The following is an 18,494-nucleotide window of genomic DNA, read 5'->3' as shown; positions in this document are numbered from 1 at the left end:
ATGCTGCGCTCGAGAGCTCATCATCTTCGCAGGCTCCGAACAAGAGGCCGGACTCGCCATGAGACGAGCCGGCGGACTCATCCGGAAGCCCGACTGGGGCAGATGAGCGTGCATGGGAGAATGGGAGGTCCGCGGGGGGATACCTGGCGGAGGCGATCCCATTGGAGTCCCCAAATCGCCCCCAGTGCTGGCCGCGCTGACCTCATACCCGTAGGTAGAAGAACCGAGGCAACGTTGCCATGGTCATGTTCTCGAAGTGAGAACATGAACCATCCACGAACTCTGCCTCCCTGTGTGTCGCGCCCAGACACGAAAGACAGCGATCATAACCATCCAAAGTGTGTTCATTTTATATGTAGGAATTGTATTGTTAGCTGTTTTTAATCACAAAACAAACCATGATCATGACTCCAAAGTGGAGATCATGCTTATTACATTACTTACCGAAGAAATATTCCTCACATAATATTGATTTGAGATTAAATTATTTTAATATGGCAGAAGAACCTAGAGCGCAACGAAAAACAGTGGTGAAGTATATGGTAGTAAGGCTGCCTGGTTTCTCATTTGTCTTTTATTAGCCATGACGTCCCACATTTTGGCTGAAATGAATGCATCAGGGCAGCTATTTTCATGTATGTAAGCTGCAAATTTATCGAGGGAGACCCCCTTCCCTGGTCTACTGCCAAATCATTCGAAGGTGATTCCCCATCACAATTTCCTGACACAGGATGTACATTGAAGCCGGAAGATCAAACGGGAATCCCCAGGCCAACCATCCCTTATAGCACTTTCCCTACAGCTGAAAACACATTTATTAACCCTCAACATTCGTAGCTTGTATTATTTGCACTGTTTAAATAGTGTCAGCTGTTGACAACTGTTGTAGTTTGATTGTTTGCTTCACAAAAATTGGGACATACTGTATGTTCATATGTTCATATCAATGATTGCCTGGACCTGAGTGCTTTTAGAGGATTTCATAAATCGCTTGCAAGTTTTCATTCTTTCATTCTTCAAAAATACAGTTCCAAACTTGTAATGGTGCGATGGTGTTTACTCTTTAAAGATGTTAGTCACCATAACAGTGGGCGTGTCTTAAAGGTGAAGTACATAGAAAACCAAGCATTTCAGACATAGGGCCAAAGACAGCATAGAAACAGGTCATGTAATACTACATTATAACTGTTTTTGTGCAAAATAAACTACTAAAATTAGAACTGAACCTCAAGGAAGACAATAAATGCAAAAAAAAAAAAAAAAAAAAAAAATGCATGTCATGACCCCTTTCAACAGAGCTTTCATTACAATTTGAAACGGTATGGTATAATGTGTCTGATTGTGTTGGAATGAGTCCCTCGAAGCCAGTGTTCAATAGCACACTGAAGTCAGTGAGACATCAAACTAATTAACAACTATTGGCAAAGGCTCTAGAAACAACATGACTTTTCAAGATGTTAAAAGAAAAGTTCATCCAAACATGAAAACTCTGTCATAATTTACTCACCCCAATGTCGGTCCAAACCTGTATCACTTTCTTTCTAATGCTGAACACAGAAGATCTTTTAATGAATCCATCTTTTCAGTACAACGGAATTGGGTAGTGCCTCACTTTAAAGCTTAAAAATTATCGATAATTCATCAAAAGTATTTATTATGATTTGTGTTCATCATATTGCAAGTCTTCTGAAGGCATATGGTTGGTTTTAGGTGTTTAGGTCATTTTTCATTGAATATCTTGACGTCCATTGCATGTTCATGAGCAATATGAGAGATGCTTGTTCAGAGTGGCTTGCGTGTTCATGTGAGAACTTTTGTTGTTTAGCGCTAAAACAACATAAATAATGGTTCATTTTTACATATGCAGTTACGTCTAGTGCACATTTAGTCACTGCTATGTGATACTCTTTATGTGCTCCACGCGGACTGTCTTTACAGACTCTATTGATAATGACATTTACATCACTTGTGCAGAGCGCAAGACATAGCAGTACATGGAAAACCAAAGCATACTTTAGCCTTTAGCCGTAGCTTATTCCATTTGAATAAGTTAAGGCTAGTGCCTGGCAAAAAAATTTGATGTCCAAATGTGTGCCTCTACTTTGATGATACTGGCCTGTTTTTTATACATCACAATGTTTAGTATATTGTAAAATACTGTATATGTTATGGAGATTTCACATATTTGATTATGTTTTTGTAAGCCATAAATGAAGATGGGCACAGCCCAAACACAGCTACATAAACTGTTTGAACTGCACACATATAAATGCACACAACTTGAATAGTACACTGAACACACTTAACAGCTCTTCTGAAAGAGTCCAGAGAGAAAAGATCGAACTTTTTACACTATACATCATTGACAGCTGTGAAATCTCTTAATGGGTTGCACTAGTTTGATTGCTACCAGCACATTCTCTAGAGGCAGAGAGGGAACAGGAGAGTTCCTGAGTGATTTGTTGCTTTTCTGCGTTCTAGAGCTCAAATAATAATTCTGTCCAAAAAACATAACTCAAACTATTAATGGGGTGGGGGCAAGAGAAAGAGGGGAAAACAGAATGAAAAATATGTATATAGAGAGAAACAGAAGTGGTGAAGTGGAGGAGTATGTTAGCCAGAGGGAGTTGTCTTTTAACTCTGTTTCTTAATATTGAGTTTTGAGTTTTATCCAAAACTGCCCCCTCCTTCCAGCACTGCTTTCCCAGCGCCTTTCACTTTTCATGCCATATAATTTCCATGAAACCAATAAAAATAAATAAATAGATATTTGAGCATATTTCATTAATAAAAAAGGAAATGTCAGAAAAATCAGCTTTTTCTCATATATATTGCTTCTAACAGCTTTGTTTTCTTATGTCATTAATAGAAATAATTTTGTTCAGAATCTCAGTTGCACCTTCATGCATTGTGGCATGTCGAGAAAAATTACCCTTATATAAATAAATTCACTGTGACTTTCAAATGTCCTAATGCTTGTGTGTTAAAATGATTATAAGCCATGAGTCGATTTTGGTTGTCAAGACATCATTTGATCAATGCCCCCTCACCCCAACAACCCACCCCCTTGCTGACCTACAAACAGGGGCACCGTAAAGTGTTGGAGAAATTAGGATGATTCTAAGGGTCCTCGACAGACAGGGGGCCCAGCAGAAATAGTAGTCTTATCCTGCATGATTTTGTGAAAAATGGCCACTTCGCACTGGTTAGCTAAAATGAAGACTGCTCTTACTTGATATTAAAAGATGATCTAGTCTAGTGTGTGGGATCCCCCTTAAGATGTTCGTCCTGGTTACTTGTGTAACCTCCATTCCCTGATGGAGGGAACAAGACGTTGGTGTCGATGTAGTGACACTAGGGGTCACTCTTGGGAGCCTGAAACACCTCTGGTCTTTGATAAAAGGCCAATGAAAATTGGCGAGTGGTATTTGCATACCACTCCCCCGAACATACTGGTATAAAAGGAGCTGGTATGCAACCACTCATTCAGGTTTTGTGCAGAGGAGCTGAGACAAGGTCCCAGCCATTTCAGCGGGTAGTCCAGCATTGTGGCAGGAGGGACACAACGTCTCATTCCCTCCATCAGGTTGAGTGGAAATACGTCACATGGTCTTGCCAAGCTTTGTCGGAAGTATGTCATGTGGTGAAGTCCCATGGTAGGTCCTACCCTATGGGGGAGGAGTTTCTACAAACATGGTACAATTGCATGGGGTTACCTATGGGGAACCAACACATGCGGAGCACCTACACCAGTACAGGGCTTAGTTAGCACATGTACTGAGCCGGCAGCAAGTTTCTCCGCAAACTCATCTGCCACAGGGCTCGGAGGAAATCATCATCTCCGCGTCAGCCTGTGACTGGGCGAACGCACCCGAGGGGAGGAGCCCAGCTGAGGCTTCCGCGTCCGACTGGACGAGCCCGCTCTCCGATGCTGTGCTCGACAGCTCATCACCTTCGCTGACTCAGAATAAGAGGTCGAACTCACCGTGAGATGAGCTGGCGGACTCATCCGGAAGCCCAATCGGGGCAGACGAGCGTGCTGGGGAATGGGAGGTCCATGGGGGGATACCCAGTGGAGGTGGTCCCATTGGGGTCCCGAAATCACCCCCAGTGCTAGCCGCGCTGGCCTCATACCCGTGGGTAGAAGGACCGGGGCGGGGAGCCGCTGGGGTGGCTTGCTTTCTTACAAAGGCAAGCCACGTCCGCATTGTTATCATGGACATGTTCTCGCAATGAGTACATGACCAGTCCACAAATGCTGTCTCCATGTGGGCAGCGCCCAGACACGAAAGACAGCGATCGTGACCGTCAGAAGGCGAGAGATAACGAGCGCATCCAGGAATAACACACAAACGGAAAGGCATCTTTAAAAAGACGCATCTTTAAAAAGACATTCCGTGTGTGCCTCTCTTTTAGAGAAATATACTCTTTTTTTTAGAATATACTCTTTTATTTATGCCGAAGCACCCAGGGGCGTTCTCTGCAGTGCACCAGTGCAGAGGGGGGAGAAGCTGCTGAAATGCGCCGTCAGATCCAGCAGAGGTGAATGAACAGCCGTGGGAATTCAGCTCAGTGAGCATGACTGTTCGGCTCCGAAGAGAAAATCTGAATGAGTGGTTGCATACCAGCTCCTTTTATACCCATATGTTCAGGGGAGTGGTATGCAAAGATGTTTCAGGCTCCCAAGAGTGACCCCTAGTGTCACTACATCGACACAACATCGAGTGAGTGACAGACAGGGAACAGTGGTTTATCCTCAGAAGTACTTTTTAAGCACTAAATGTGCTTCCCATTTGCACAGCATGGCATAATTAACCAGGTTTAAATGGATAGTGCAGAGCACAAAACTGACCAAATAAACCTGAATTAAAGCTGTATTGTTTTACTTTGAAGCACTGTGGAGAATGTCAAACATCTCATAAGGTCAGACAGAGACCTGACATTCTAAATAGCGCTGACAAGGAAAAGACGAGAAAACATAGTGTGTGCCATAACTGGAGTAACGCCAACTGTAGTAACAGGTATTATTTGACAGAAATGTTTATAGATTCATATTAAAACTATAAAATGGGAAGTCTACTTAGTTTTATTATAACAAGTATTGATTAGAGATTTTAAATGTGTTTAGGATACTGTTTTGTCCATAACAAAATGCTATAGTTTGTTTTATAGAAACCATCCTAACACTGACCTACTCGATGACAAGCCATCCATGGTCTTACCTGTGGCAATTCTTACAACTGAAAAAAGAAAAATAGAGAGTTTTAAAGCCTGGACCTCTATGAATTATGGGCCAAGCTATCAGTTTTCCACCTGTATAAAATCTGTTCTATTTTAATGCTTTTGTATAGTGGAAAAATCTGGTTTTGTTTTGCCTTCAGGTATTATCTACTTAAATCAACATTTAAAACTTTAAAATCCAATATTTCTGTAAGAAACACAGTCCCAACTCACTAAAATGATATGATCAAACATTCTGTTGCTCAGTTAGTAGAGCATGGCAATAGCAACAACAAGATCATTGGTTCAATTCCCAGGGAACACACAAACAGACAAAATGAATGCCCTGTAAATCTGCCAAATGCATAAATTCTAAAATGTATATGTTCATTTATTGGGTAGATTCTGTATTTCTATTAAATGCTTTAAGTTATTTTAAAACACTTTTCAAACTTATTTTTTATTTTTTTTTTTGTTATTGTCTCTTATTGAATATGCAATCATTATTATGTTCACGTTTATTAATAATGATCATTTTTAACAGGGGGCCCAAACATCGCAACGTAATTTGCTACCAAATGCTTTGCTGCATAAGGACCTGAAGTTAGCTTTGTGTTTTTTGTAACATATAGGTTGAGTCATTAATATTGTTAAGTAGTGTTGTTTTTCAATATTGCTGTTCTATCACCAACAATCTGTGTAAAGTAGCACCTGTGAATTGGTATCAAGACATTGGTGCAAGAATCAAAACAGATCAAGGAAGGCATATGCACACACTATCCACAATAACACAAGCTACAACACTTCTATGGATGCAGGTACAATATTACTTCATGCATAAGTGCATTCAAAAAGTACCTCCAAATCAACGATTCAAGCATTTTTGTAAAGCAAATGTAGTTTTCAAATTTCTTCCAGAGTTCCAATATATTTATTTGAACAGGCTGAACTGTTTTTGTTTGTACTAAAACAAAGTGTTTCATTTCAAGACACTGTACTTGCAACACAATTTCAATTTTTGTTGTATTGAGAAACAGTGGTTTTGGCACCTGTGAATCCCTCATGATTTCTAGTCACAGAACTGCCAAACTGAGTTTCGAGATTTATAGATTTCTGACCATTTATAAGACCGGTGTCGAATTCCTTTTATGATGGACACTCAGTTACAGAAATGTAACAACACCCTTTTCTCAAATGTATTTTTTATATGTAAACAATTGACATGCTGTTTTAACAGTTTAATAATTTATTTAAAATACTTTCATATACATCACAGATCAGTGATGTGTCCTCCAGTGCTGGATATTCCTTCATGTCGCTGTGGTTCTGAAGGCTCCATTCTAAAACCTGTAGGAATATCCTGCCAAAGAAATGATATGCAGGATTCCTGTTTTTTTTTTTATTTATTTATTTTTGTATGTTTGCAGATTGGAAATTTTAGAAGATGCATTACTGATATAACAAAAATTAATGTAACACAACACTGTGAAAGCAAAAAAAAAAAAAAAAAAAAAAAAAAAAGTCCACTTATAATGTTTTTTGTATTAAAACCTCTCTATATAGATTATTTAGTAGAGATGGGCCACTTCTATTAAAATGAATGGGTGAAACTGGAACGCTCAAACAAGGAGCTCTGAGCGCCCAACATGCACCCCAGAGTGCATTGGGAATTGGGCATTCCAAATTGGGGAGAAAAGAGGAGAAAAAAAAAAAGAGCCAATCACTTTTTAGATACAGACATCACCTATCAATCAACTTTAGAAAGCACATGTGCATTAGCTATATAAGCCAGGATATAATTTTTTTTTTAGCGTAATATGAAGTAAAGAATCACATTTTATGATTCCAATATTAGCGGATTTTACTGCTGATTTGAAATATGTTCTTTTATCGTAATCTTGACCAACCGTTTTTGAGAATTTGGTCTTTCTCCATTCAAGTAGATAAGAGCTGCACTGGCATAACTGGAAATAGCCTCCCAAGAGCGTTCCAAAGATGGCAGACAGTGGACTGACTTGCTAGAAAGACTTTGATACAGTGCACTGAAAAGTTTTGTTGCTTAAAAAATTTGCTTAATGTACTGAAAAAATTTGCTTAACATCAAGTCAAAAATAGTATTATTTAGCATGTCTGAATAAACATGACTACTCAGATGCACAGGTAGATGTCTAAACCTGCTGGGCATTACTGCCTGTTGCACCTCTGCCATTGCCTTCAGTTGTCCAGCTACGGGGTCATCAGCCAGGACCCACCTATCACGGATGTTTCGCCCCATTAATCCAGGAACATCTCCTGGTGGTGGGGCAGCAGTCAGGGATGTCTCTCCCTGCCACTCCCTGCAGCTGGACCTCGGATCCTTTCGACTGCCTTTCGTTCTTGCTTTCTCATCAAGACATTCCTCCTTTCTCGTTGAGACATACCATACAACCAGGGTTCAAAACCACCCCCCCCCCCCCCACCATGAGCAGATCTACCCTATGTTCAGAGGTGGGTAGTAACAAGCTACATTTACTCAGTTACTATTACTTGAGTACATTTTTGGAGAAAATGTAATTTTAAGAGTAGGTTTAATAGCGGGTACTTTTTACTCTTACTCAAGTACATTTCTATTGATTTTTTTTTTACTTATACTTTGTTACAATGGGTGATGTTCCTTTTGTTACATTACTGGTTTTTATTAAAGGTGCAGTATGTAAGATTCAGAAACCCTTGTTATTAATGACACCTGTGGCCTTTAAGTGAACTGCAGCCAGCTACCTGTTGCTCGTGCTCGTGCTCGTGCTCGTGCACACACTCCATAAGGACACGAGCGAGCGAGCATCGACCAAAACAGTGATGTAACGTACAAAGAGACAATTTGATTCACCGGCATCATGCTGACAGATGAGGTAGCATAATTAAAATTACACAGTTATGATTTTTGATTACTACAAACTTTGAGACTGTATATTATATTTGATTCTCCAGTGCTGGAACAGGACTAAAACAAAGTGTGGATATAGGTCTGACTTTGCGAGACTGTAGTTTGAAGTAATCACTTTTCTTTGCATGATACATTGACTGCATTTATACGACAGCCTATGTCGGCGTTAGCTAGCTAGCCAGCTTTATCAATAGCTGTTAAAAAAGTCTGCAAAGTTTCAAAAATCAAAGTGCACGACAAATGGAGTTACTGACTCCCAAACGAAAGAACCGATTCTGAACACCTGAAACGAGTCGTTAGTAATTCCAGATTTACTTCCTGTACTAACCTTCGTAATTTGTTAACAAAAAACCCCACCTCTGGTCTTCATTGGCTGCTCGCGAACAGCTTTGACCCGCCCTCAAACACTACACTAAGCGGTAGACCAATCACAACAGACTGGGACATCCGACCAAGCAGAGCAGAGTAGGCTCTCTGAAAGGAGGAGTTTAGAATGAATCCTTTAGAACAGATCATTGAACGAGTCGTTTTTGACACCGGGAATAAAAAGGTAATGCTGCAATTTAAATTATGAGCAAATTAAAGTGTTTTTTGACCTTGGATGCATGTAAATCTATTGTATGAGACCTTTAAAACAAAATTAGGCACATTTAAAAACCATAATAGGTGCTCTTTAAGTTGTGTTACAAGCCATTCACACATTGGCAAAAAAATAAGGGCGAATATCACATGGAAATTATTACATATTGCACCTTTAAATAAGTTTTAATAAATGTGTAATTTATTGACTGATTTTTTAATTGGACTTTTACGACAGCGGAACTTTACAGTTGTGCTCTGTCACTCGGGTGCACCACTGCAGCAGCAGCAAGCACTCAAAACAAACACTTTCTTTCGTCATGCAATGCTTTCGTTTTATACCAAGACAAGCAGATTTTTTAAGATTAGAATTGCAGCTCCAACTTAAGAAAACTCATTAAGGTGAGTTTTGGCGATTGTCATAACTTAAGCTTGTCTGTGTCATGGTCATGGTCATTTTTAGGGTGATTCTGTAACTACATGAGCTCTTATGACCTCAGTTTCTAAGTATACATTTTTTATCAGTGCTTATATCAGTGCCCACTATATATAAATCCATGTAACATCCGCGTTAAGTGTAAATGCCTTTTGCTCTGCCCATCGTGTGCATGCAGGTTAGTGATGGGAAGTCCGATTCTTTTCTTCAAACCGGTTCTTTGGGTTGGTTTGTTTCAGTGAACCAGTTCAAAAAAATTATTCATCAGTTCTTTTATGTCATCACGTAATGACATCACTGTACATAATGCTAATACCCCAGCATCGTTGAATACACGCTCAAACACATTCAATAAAGCCATATGTAAGCGCATATGGCTGATTATTAGATTTTATTTTATTAAATTATAATAATAAGGGTGTTTATTGTCAGTGTTTTATCCAGTGATCTTTCAATACATCCTACATTAAAGTTTGTCACCTAAAGCACCCAACACTGACACTGATATACAAATGTGGATGTTCTACGTGTCTAAAGCATATAAAGAGATTAAACTAGTCTTAATCAACACACCTTTTTTACAAAAACCATGATCCAGACCAGCACATAACAGCTTCAAAAATAATCTGCATGCACAATTCTCAACTGAAACTTTTCGCAACCTCATTCAGGTCCATGGTTCACGCATTCTCATCAGGAGCTCACTAATCAGCAGTTCTCAGTATAATGTCAGACCGATTCTCAGTTCAGTGTATTGGTGACTCGCAAACTGCTGTGATCGACTCAATTTAGCCTACTGTTGATGCGAGAGCTGCTGTCCCCAGATCAGTGTACTGTTGACTCGAGAACTGCTGCAAACGACTCAATGTACTGTTGACTCGAGAGCTGCTGTTCCAGGATCAGTGTACTGTTGACTCGAGAGCTGCTGTCCCTGGATCAGTGTACTGTTGACTCGAGAACTGTTGACTGGATCATCTTCATACGTTGATAAAACGGTAATACAATCAAGTCAAACATATTTCCAGTATGTTTTATTAATTATAATTTCTACTGTTCAGCAAAATACACGAGAAACATACATTTCATCCCTTAATCACACGTATGCTCAGTATCAGTAGCTCATCAGTTCTCAGTATGTCGGACACCTCTGAAAGAGGCGATTCTCAGTTCAGTGTACTGCTGACTCGAGAACTGTTGCGGGCAACTCATTGTACTGTTGACTCGAGAACTGTTGTGACAGGAGCATTCAGTCTGATTTGTGAACTAGTTAGAGTGGTTCATTGCAAAGTAAAGTTAGGAAAAGCAGAAATCCCCAGTTCTAGGATCATATTACTCCCGGTTATCGGCTCATTTCAAGTCGGAGAGTCATGCACGTCTGAGAGACAGGTTAAGATAGAGTAACTTGTGGATCAGTGTTGACTCGAGATGCAAACTGTTGATTCAGTCCGATTTGGTGAACTGGTTCAACTCGTTCACTAAAAAGAACTGGTTCAAAAGAACGATTCTTCACGAACTGGACACACTCACAGCAAATTTGTCGTGGTGCGTTTTTCTCATGGACAACAGAGAACAAGTTCTGAACTTAAATAAGCCTAATACACTTCCAAACACAGAGATAAGGCGCAGTTTACCCTTACTGTACAGAACTAATGATCTAAATACTTTCTACACTGAAAATATTGTAACTACACTGAACTAAGAATCCATACAGGACTTCCATACAGGAAAGATGTGAAATAGCAAAGGTAGAGAGTAATAAAGCATGATCTTGCTTTGTTTTATTCAGCATTATAAATGATTGGACCCGTGGAATATTGTTCACGTGTTTGTCCGTTATAATGACTAGTAACTGGTTTCCAAACTTCTCTTCAAATTGACAGATTTGTCCAAATTTGAGAAGTGTCCTTAAAGTGATAATTCAGCCATAAATTAATATTCTGTCATCATTTCCCCACCCTCATGTTGTCCAAACCTTTGTGACTTTCTGTATTTTGTGGAACCCAAAAGATGTTAGACAGAATATTAGGGACTGACAGTCTCAGTCACCATTCCCTGTTAAAATATGGAGGAAAAAATCATACAGTGAAAGTAAATGGTGACTATAAGGCTAACATAACTCCAGCCAGGTCTCCTAAGCAACAAAACTGGCTTGGTTGCTAGGGAAGGTAGAGTCATATGGGGTAACCTCCTCATGGTTATGATTAGTGGTTCTCGTTCTCAATGGGGTGTGCGGTAACTTGTGTGTGGATCGCGGAGAGTAGCATGAGCTTCCACATGCGGAGTCTCCGCGGTGTCACGCACAACGAGCCACGTGATAATTGTGTGTGAATTGACAGTCTCACAAGCGGAGGCAACTCCACCACCCGGATTGAGGTGAGAAACCACGCCACCATAAGGACCTACTAAGTAGTGGGAATTGGGCATTCCAAACTGGGAGAAAAGGGGATAATTTTTTTTTTATAAAGGCCTCTTTTCTGCCTACCACCCATACAGTGTCTACCACCCATCCAGTACCTATCCTTAAACCAATCCTGTAACAGATTAAGTAGGAAAATGACATAGCGAGGTGAGCCGGGAGACTGCATCAGCCACTCCTCCAATGCCTAGCTTGGCCTGGTTTTGCTCCCCTACTCAATCCATCTCCAGAAACCCCCAGATAAGGACAGAGTGGGTCAGCGGAAATAATTCCTCCCCGCCTCTTTCCTCTTCTACATGCTACCTCACCACATATCGCAGTTCTTCCCAATTCCTACTTTCTCACTTCTGCACACTCCACTTTTCATCCTTCCTTCTTCTTTTTTTTTTTTTGATTTTCTCCCCTTTTCTCCCCAATTTTGGCATGCCCAATTCCCAATGCACTCTAAGCCCTCATGGTGGCATAGTGACTCACCTCAATCCGGGTGGCAGAGTATGAATCTCAGTTGCCTCCACATCTGAGACACTCAATCTGTGCATCTTATGACATGGCTTGTTGAGCACGTTACCTAGCGTGTGTGGAAGCTCATGCTATTCTCCACAGCATCCACGCAAAACTCAACACACGCCCCACCGTGAGCAAGAACCACATTATAGCGACCACGAGGAGGTTAACCCAATGTGACCCTACCCACCCTAGCAACCAGGCCAATTGGTTGCTTAGGAAGCCTGACTGGAGTCACTCTGCACACCCTGGATTCGAACTTGTGACTTCAGGTGTGGTAGTCAGCATCTTTACTTGCTGAGCTACCCAGGCCCCCCTTCATCCTTCCTTCTTAACCATAGCCAGAAGGTTCCTTTTTCTGCTGCTTCTGCCATTTCCTTCAGAGACTTCTTCAACGCTGATCTAAAGATACCAATGTTTTTCAACAGGTGCTGCATGTTCCAATAAACCCTCGACACCCGACCTCCACAGGGTAAGTGGCAGCCCTCCATCCATTTTCCCTGCACTCGGCGGCCAGATCAGCATATTTCAGCTTCTTCCTCACAGGCTGCCTCCAGTCATTATGACTTTCCTAGCTGATGCCGACTAAAACACTATGTGCAGCCTTAAAAAGGTATGGCAATCTCAGAAGGAAATTTTAGCTGCTGGCCAAAGTCGACCACCATTGACCAATCACTTCCATGTGCCAGGACTGACCTTGCCTTGTGTGGCACCTCCCTTTTTAACAAACTCAATGTATTTCCTCTAAGGAGCATGATGGCCTTTGTTGGCCATAATCCTACACACCTCTAGGATCTCTGCCAGTTTTTGCAGAACCTGATCATGCCGCCACCTGTCCTGTCCTTGTGCCAAGGTGGTCTTGCACCCGGCCAACATGTGCTGCAGATTTGCTCTTGGGGCCTTGCATAGGGGACAACTCTCCTCTTTATCATACCACAGAGACAAATTTTCAGGGCTTGGAAGAGTGTCATAGGTGGATCTTATTAGAAAACTTAGGCTGCCCTGGGGTATCTTCCACAGGTCAGCCCATCTTAAAGTTCTATTAGATGCACTTTCCCATACTGTCCAGCCCCCTTGCTGCTGCTGACTGACTGCTCAAATCTCAATTTTAAGGGTTTGATCAAGTAGAAATAGCTCCTTGAGGTACAATTGTAGATTACCACTGCAGTGTTGTAGTGTACTTACTCACAAGCTCTTTTAATAAATGGTGTATTTTCACTGGGGAGGAGGTTTTGACTTAATTTCTCATGACTCTTTTTCAAAATTACAAACTGGTCATTATTATCTGATGCATTCAATTATTTATTTTTTTCTTGGATTAAGCAATCCTGTTTTTTTGTTTTTTTTAGAATTTTATTGCATAGAATTCTTAAAACTGTGTGTAACTGTGGGGAAAAAATTGAAATTGTAAAGTTATCTGTTTAGTACAGATCTATTATCTACTCTAACAAAACACTCTGTATTGAGAATTGTAAGTTTGTTTTGAGAAATCGTGCTTATCACTTTAAATTTCTCTGAAAAGAATGAGAAATGATTTCCTGTATTACAGAAATGCTTCTGTTGTAATAATTAATTTACATTGACTCATGAACTTTATTATATATATATATATGTGTGTGTGTGTGTGTGTGTGTGTGTGTGTGTGTGTGTGTGTGTGTGTGTGTGTGTGTTTTATTTATTTATGAATTAACAAAGTATTATCTTATCCTAAGGTGGTCTGTTGGTCTACTGGCCTGCTATTACTCATTCATATACCTTTATGTTAACATGGTGCCCAATATGTTTCCACTAATTTGTATACTAGCCTCTGTTTCATCCAAACACCCATTCATCTATCTAGTTATCCATTTACCTGTCAATCCATCTGTCTTTAATTATTTCATATTGGCTTAGCACATTTATTTATCAGAGCAGGGATGATTACTTAAAAATATAAAAAATTTATAAAAGTTACAATGTGCAGATCATTACTTTTATAACACCAATATTGTGTCACATAGAGTGATGCATACACCCAGCTGATTTGTTTTTATTTTGTGTAATTTATAAACACTTTGTCTCATATTCTGGACGGTGTGTGTGGGGTGTATGAGTGTAAGCAGTAGGAAGTGTATGTGTTCTGTTCTGTATTTGAGAGATTTTGTCTGTGTGCAGATGCCTGGTGTGAGTATAGATGGTTAGGTTTATGTGTTGGGCAATGTTTCTTTTCTGAATACGGTTTGTAGCTTTGCAGGGAACAATGAAATGGTGTAATCATTGGCTGACAATACTGGATGTCAATGAAATGCTGTGAGTGAAGCTGACATCAAGTAAGTGCCTGTTCCTCATACCATACACCCTCCCACACACACACACACACACACACACACACACACACACACACACACACACAAACTTGTTTTTATATCATTGTGGGGACTCTCCATAGACTTCCATGCATTTTATGGATTTTATTACAGATCTAACGATAATTTCTATCCTCTAACTCTGCCCCTGAACCTAACCCTCACAGAAACCTTTTTGCATTTTTGCATTTTCAAAAAAACATAGTTTAGTATGTTTAATAAGCCATTTCCCTTGTGTGGACTGCTGGCTGGGCCCCACAAGGTAGGTGATCTCAGGTTTTACTATCCTTGTGGGGACATTTGGTCCCCAGGATGTAGTATAAACATGTACACACACACACACACACACACACACACACACACACACATGAATATAGTCATAAAGAATAGCACACACCAAAAAACTATCTGAGCTACATACATCATATAACAGGGAGCTATAGCATATGCATTGTGTACATGTCTGTGTCTGTATGCGTGAGAGAGAAAGAAATGTACAGGACTACTGTATAGATTTTTGAACATCCTAACATAGTTTGTGGAGTATGTATGTGGCATGGACACTGGTTCTGATTCTGAGCCACTGTAAAAGCTACATGTTAAAGACATACTAGAGCTCAAATTCACTAGTGACTTATTTAAAACAAAGCTGCAATTCTACCTGCGCTTGTTGTTGCATCTGCAGGCTGTAAACTGAAGGACAACATCCCAACAAATTACTGCTGATCAAATGCAGTCATGCTGTAGAACACAAGAGCTTCCAATCTCAAGTCCCCTGGTATCCAAAGTTAGAACATGCTGTGTCACAATGGAAATGTGTAATGTGAAAAAAAAGCTCTGGATTCACAGCATGTGGGTATGACCAAACACCATATGGGTGATATGAAGTCATCTGACACTAAAATATCCTCTCACACAGATACTCATGTGGTCATCCCTACATATCCTTTCTCTCTTTTTTTTTACATTGTTTTTGAGTATTAGAGAGCTCAGTGTGAATACACTGATTCCTATTTATTTACAGTGAGTTCATTATGAACCTTTCAATTACAGAAACAAATATAGGACTATAATGTCATGACTCATTAATACACTAAACAATTACGATATCAAAGCAAATTTGCAGTTTCTCTTTTGCTGCAACCTGGTGTCATAGAATCACGTTGCTATACCTTAATTTTTGCTAAATTATTTTTACATGACTCGTTGAATGTATCGCAGCAGTTTCCTGGTGGAATGAACACTAGAGGCACTAAAACAACAATGACTTTTATTCCCTTTCACACAAATCATGAGTAAAATGGTAGATTATCAGTTCATAAATACCCTCTCGACCTGTTCCCTGCTATCTTATGACATTTAAACACTACATTTTAATGTTTGCATTTACAATTTTATAACCATCAACTGTACATTTACAAGCTTATATGTGTAATAAATTGCGCTCTAGCAAAGACCCTTTCAAGGCAAGTCAGTTCACTTGGCGACCATCTTTGAAATGCTCCTGGGCAGGCTGGGCAGCTATTTCTGTGGATACCAGTTAATGCACATGCACATCTCTGAGTTGATTGACAGCTGCTCTCTGTATACAAAAGATGATTGGCTTGTTTACCTATTAGGTGGGAACTCCTGTTCCAATTTCTCCCATTCATTTTAATACCAGTGGTCCATCTGTTTTTAACTGTGTCTGGTGGTAGCTCAACTGTTAGAGCATTGCACTTTTGATGCAAAGGATTGGAGTTCAAGTCCTGAAGAGTATGCATTGACATGTGTGCCGAAAGTTTCATAGAAGCACAATAATTCAATAATGCTAATGATGTTTTGACGACACAAAGCTCCACAAAATGACCTTTTTTCTTTCTTTCTTTCTTTGTTTCATTCATTCGTTTGTTCATTCTTTATTTATTTACCTGTGTGGCCTTTCTGTTTGTGTGTTTTTGCCAGGCAAAGCTTCTGCAAAGATCTGTTTAAATACACAAGGATGTTACACAATTAAACATGTAGATAATGGTTTTGGAATTCTTCTAGAATGAAGCTTAAGGCCAGCATCAGCTCATTTGCAGCTTCAGGCTGATGTGAGGACCCCAAAATATAAAGTAAACATCAGTCATTGAGCTTCAGTGGAACCAGAAGTTACCAATATTTACATATTTCTAACAAACACAAACAGAGTGATCACTGGGCATGTGTTACTAGGATAATTGAACTTTGGGGGGATGACATGCTGATGTCATCAGATAAAATGTGTCATTCTATCATGAGGCAGTTATCAACAGCATTATGTGTTTGTTTGTGTGTGTATGTGTGTGTCTGTTCTGTAGTGGGACAACTGTGTAATGGTAAAGCTTCACACAAAACACTAAAATGCTATATATTGTGAGACTGGCAGCTGCCAACACACTCGTAGCTTCGGCTGGGCTCTCTCTTTCTCACTCTGAGGTCTGGCCCCTTTTTATTTCTCCTGTCTCTCACTGCGAACAAAGAAACAGCCAATACCAGCAATTCATCTCATGTGAAAACTCTTACCACTTCCTCTCTCCCCAGATGAACACTCGACCATGGCCTCGCCTCCACATACCCCAACCGCCCGACTCAACCCGGGGGAACTGACTGACCTGCACCATTCCCCCCCACCACCCCCCCCGACAACCATCTGTGCCCCCGGCCTGTGGACCAACTTGAACTTAAATGGCTGGAGTGCCAGATACCAACGGGTGATCTGGGCATTGGCATCCTTCATGTGGTGGAGCCATTGGAGCAGGGCATGGTCCAAACTGAGGATGAATGCTCATTCCAACAAATGGTAGCGGAGAGTGAGGACAGCTCACTTGATGGCCAAGCACTCCTTCTCTATGGTGCTGTACTTCGTCTCTCTCATAGAGAGCTTCTGATTAATGTACAGCACTGGGCGCTCCTTCCCCTTCACCACTTGGGACAGTACCACACCCAGCCCCCTGTCCGATGCGTCCGTCTGCAAAATAAAAGGGAGAGAGAAGTCAGGGGAATGCAGAAGCGGCCCACAACAAAGTGCAGCTTTTATTTTCGTGAATGCTTGTTGGCACAGCTCCGTTCACTGGACTGGGTCTGGAGCTCCCTTTTTAGTGAGATCAGTCAGTGGGCTGGTGACATCTGAATAATTAAGCACAAACATTTGATAATAGCTAGCCTGGCCCAGGAACTGTCTCACCTCCTTTTTGGTCTTGGGTCTCGGTCAGGTCGCAATCACTGCAGTTTTATCAATTTGGAGCTGCACCTGACCATGACCCAAGTGGAAACTCAGATACCATACCTCCACCCGCCCAATTGCACACTTCTTCGGGTTTTCTGTGAGTCCCGCTCGTCACAGCAAACTCAGAATAGCCCCCAGATGCTGCATGTGCTGCTTCCAGTCATTACTATAAATAATGATATCATCCAAATAGGCCACAACATACACAGTGTGCGGACCGAGGACCCTGTCCATAAGATGCTGAAACTTAGCCGGGCCCCAAATAAACCAAACGGAATGGTCACAAATTGGTATAAACCAAACAGTGGGGAGAAGGCCATTTTTTCACGGGACATCGGCATTAAAGGGATCTGCCAATATCCCTTTGTTAAATCCAATGTTGAATATAAGCGAGCCGTGCCCAACCGATCGAGCAGTTTGTCAACACAAGGCATTGGATAAGCATCAAATTTCGACACCGCGTTATCTTTCCTATAATCCATACAGAACTGGATGAGCCATCGCTCCTAGGTACCAGAACCACTGGGCTGGCCCAATCACTGTGGGATTCTTCTATTACCCCCATATCGAGCATGGCCTTAAATTCTTCCCATACTACCTGTTTCTTATGTTCGGGTAAGCGGTAGAGACGACTATGTACCACCATCCCTGAGGTTGTCTCGATGTGGTGTTTTATGAGATTAGTGCATCCAGGGAGAGGTGAGAACACGTCAGAGAAATTATTTTGCAACCTGGCAACCTCCGTACATTGTGACGGCGGGAGGTGGTCTCCACGAGGGACCAGTGTGAACTGATTGGCTTTTAGATTCACCTCCGGTCCGAGCTCCTCCCTCTCCGGAACA

At 40.9% G+C, this 18,494-nt stretch overlaps 1 long non-coding RNA gene across 1 annotated transcript in view; it reads left to right on the top strand.

The window, feature by feature from the left end:
• The window catches only part of LOC127444258 (uncharacterized), a 29,868-nt gene extending 16,501 nt beyond the window's left edge, over positions 1 to 13,367 (top strand). Inside the window, exon 3 of the long non-coding RNA XR_007897792.1 lies at positions 12,507 to 13,367. This is a non-coding gene — a long non-coding RNA (uncharacterized LOC127444258). The remainder of the gene's footprint in view (positions 1 to 12,506) is intronic.
• The last annotated feature ends 5,127 nt before the right edge of the window (positions 13,368 to 18,494 follow it).

The sequence above is a fragment of the Myxocyprinus asiaticus genome, chromosome 1, assembly GCF_019703515.2.
Source record: "Myxocyprinus asiaticus isolate MX2 ecotype Aquarium Trade chromosome 1, UBuf_Myxa_2, whole genome shotgun sequence".
In the NCBI taxonomy this organism is placed as follows: domain Eukaryota; kingdom Metazoa; phylum Chordata; class Actinopteri; order Cypriniformes; family Catostomidae; genus Myxocyprinus; species Myxocyprinus asiaticus.
Note: the sequence above shows the minus strand (reverse complement) of the source record. Positions and strands in the feature narration are given on the sequence as shown.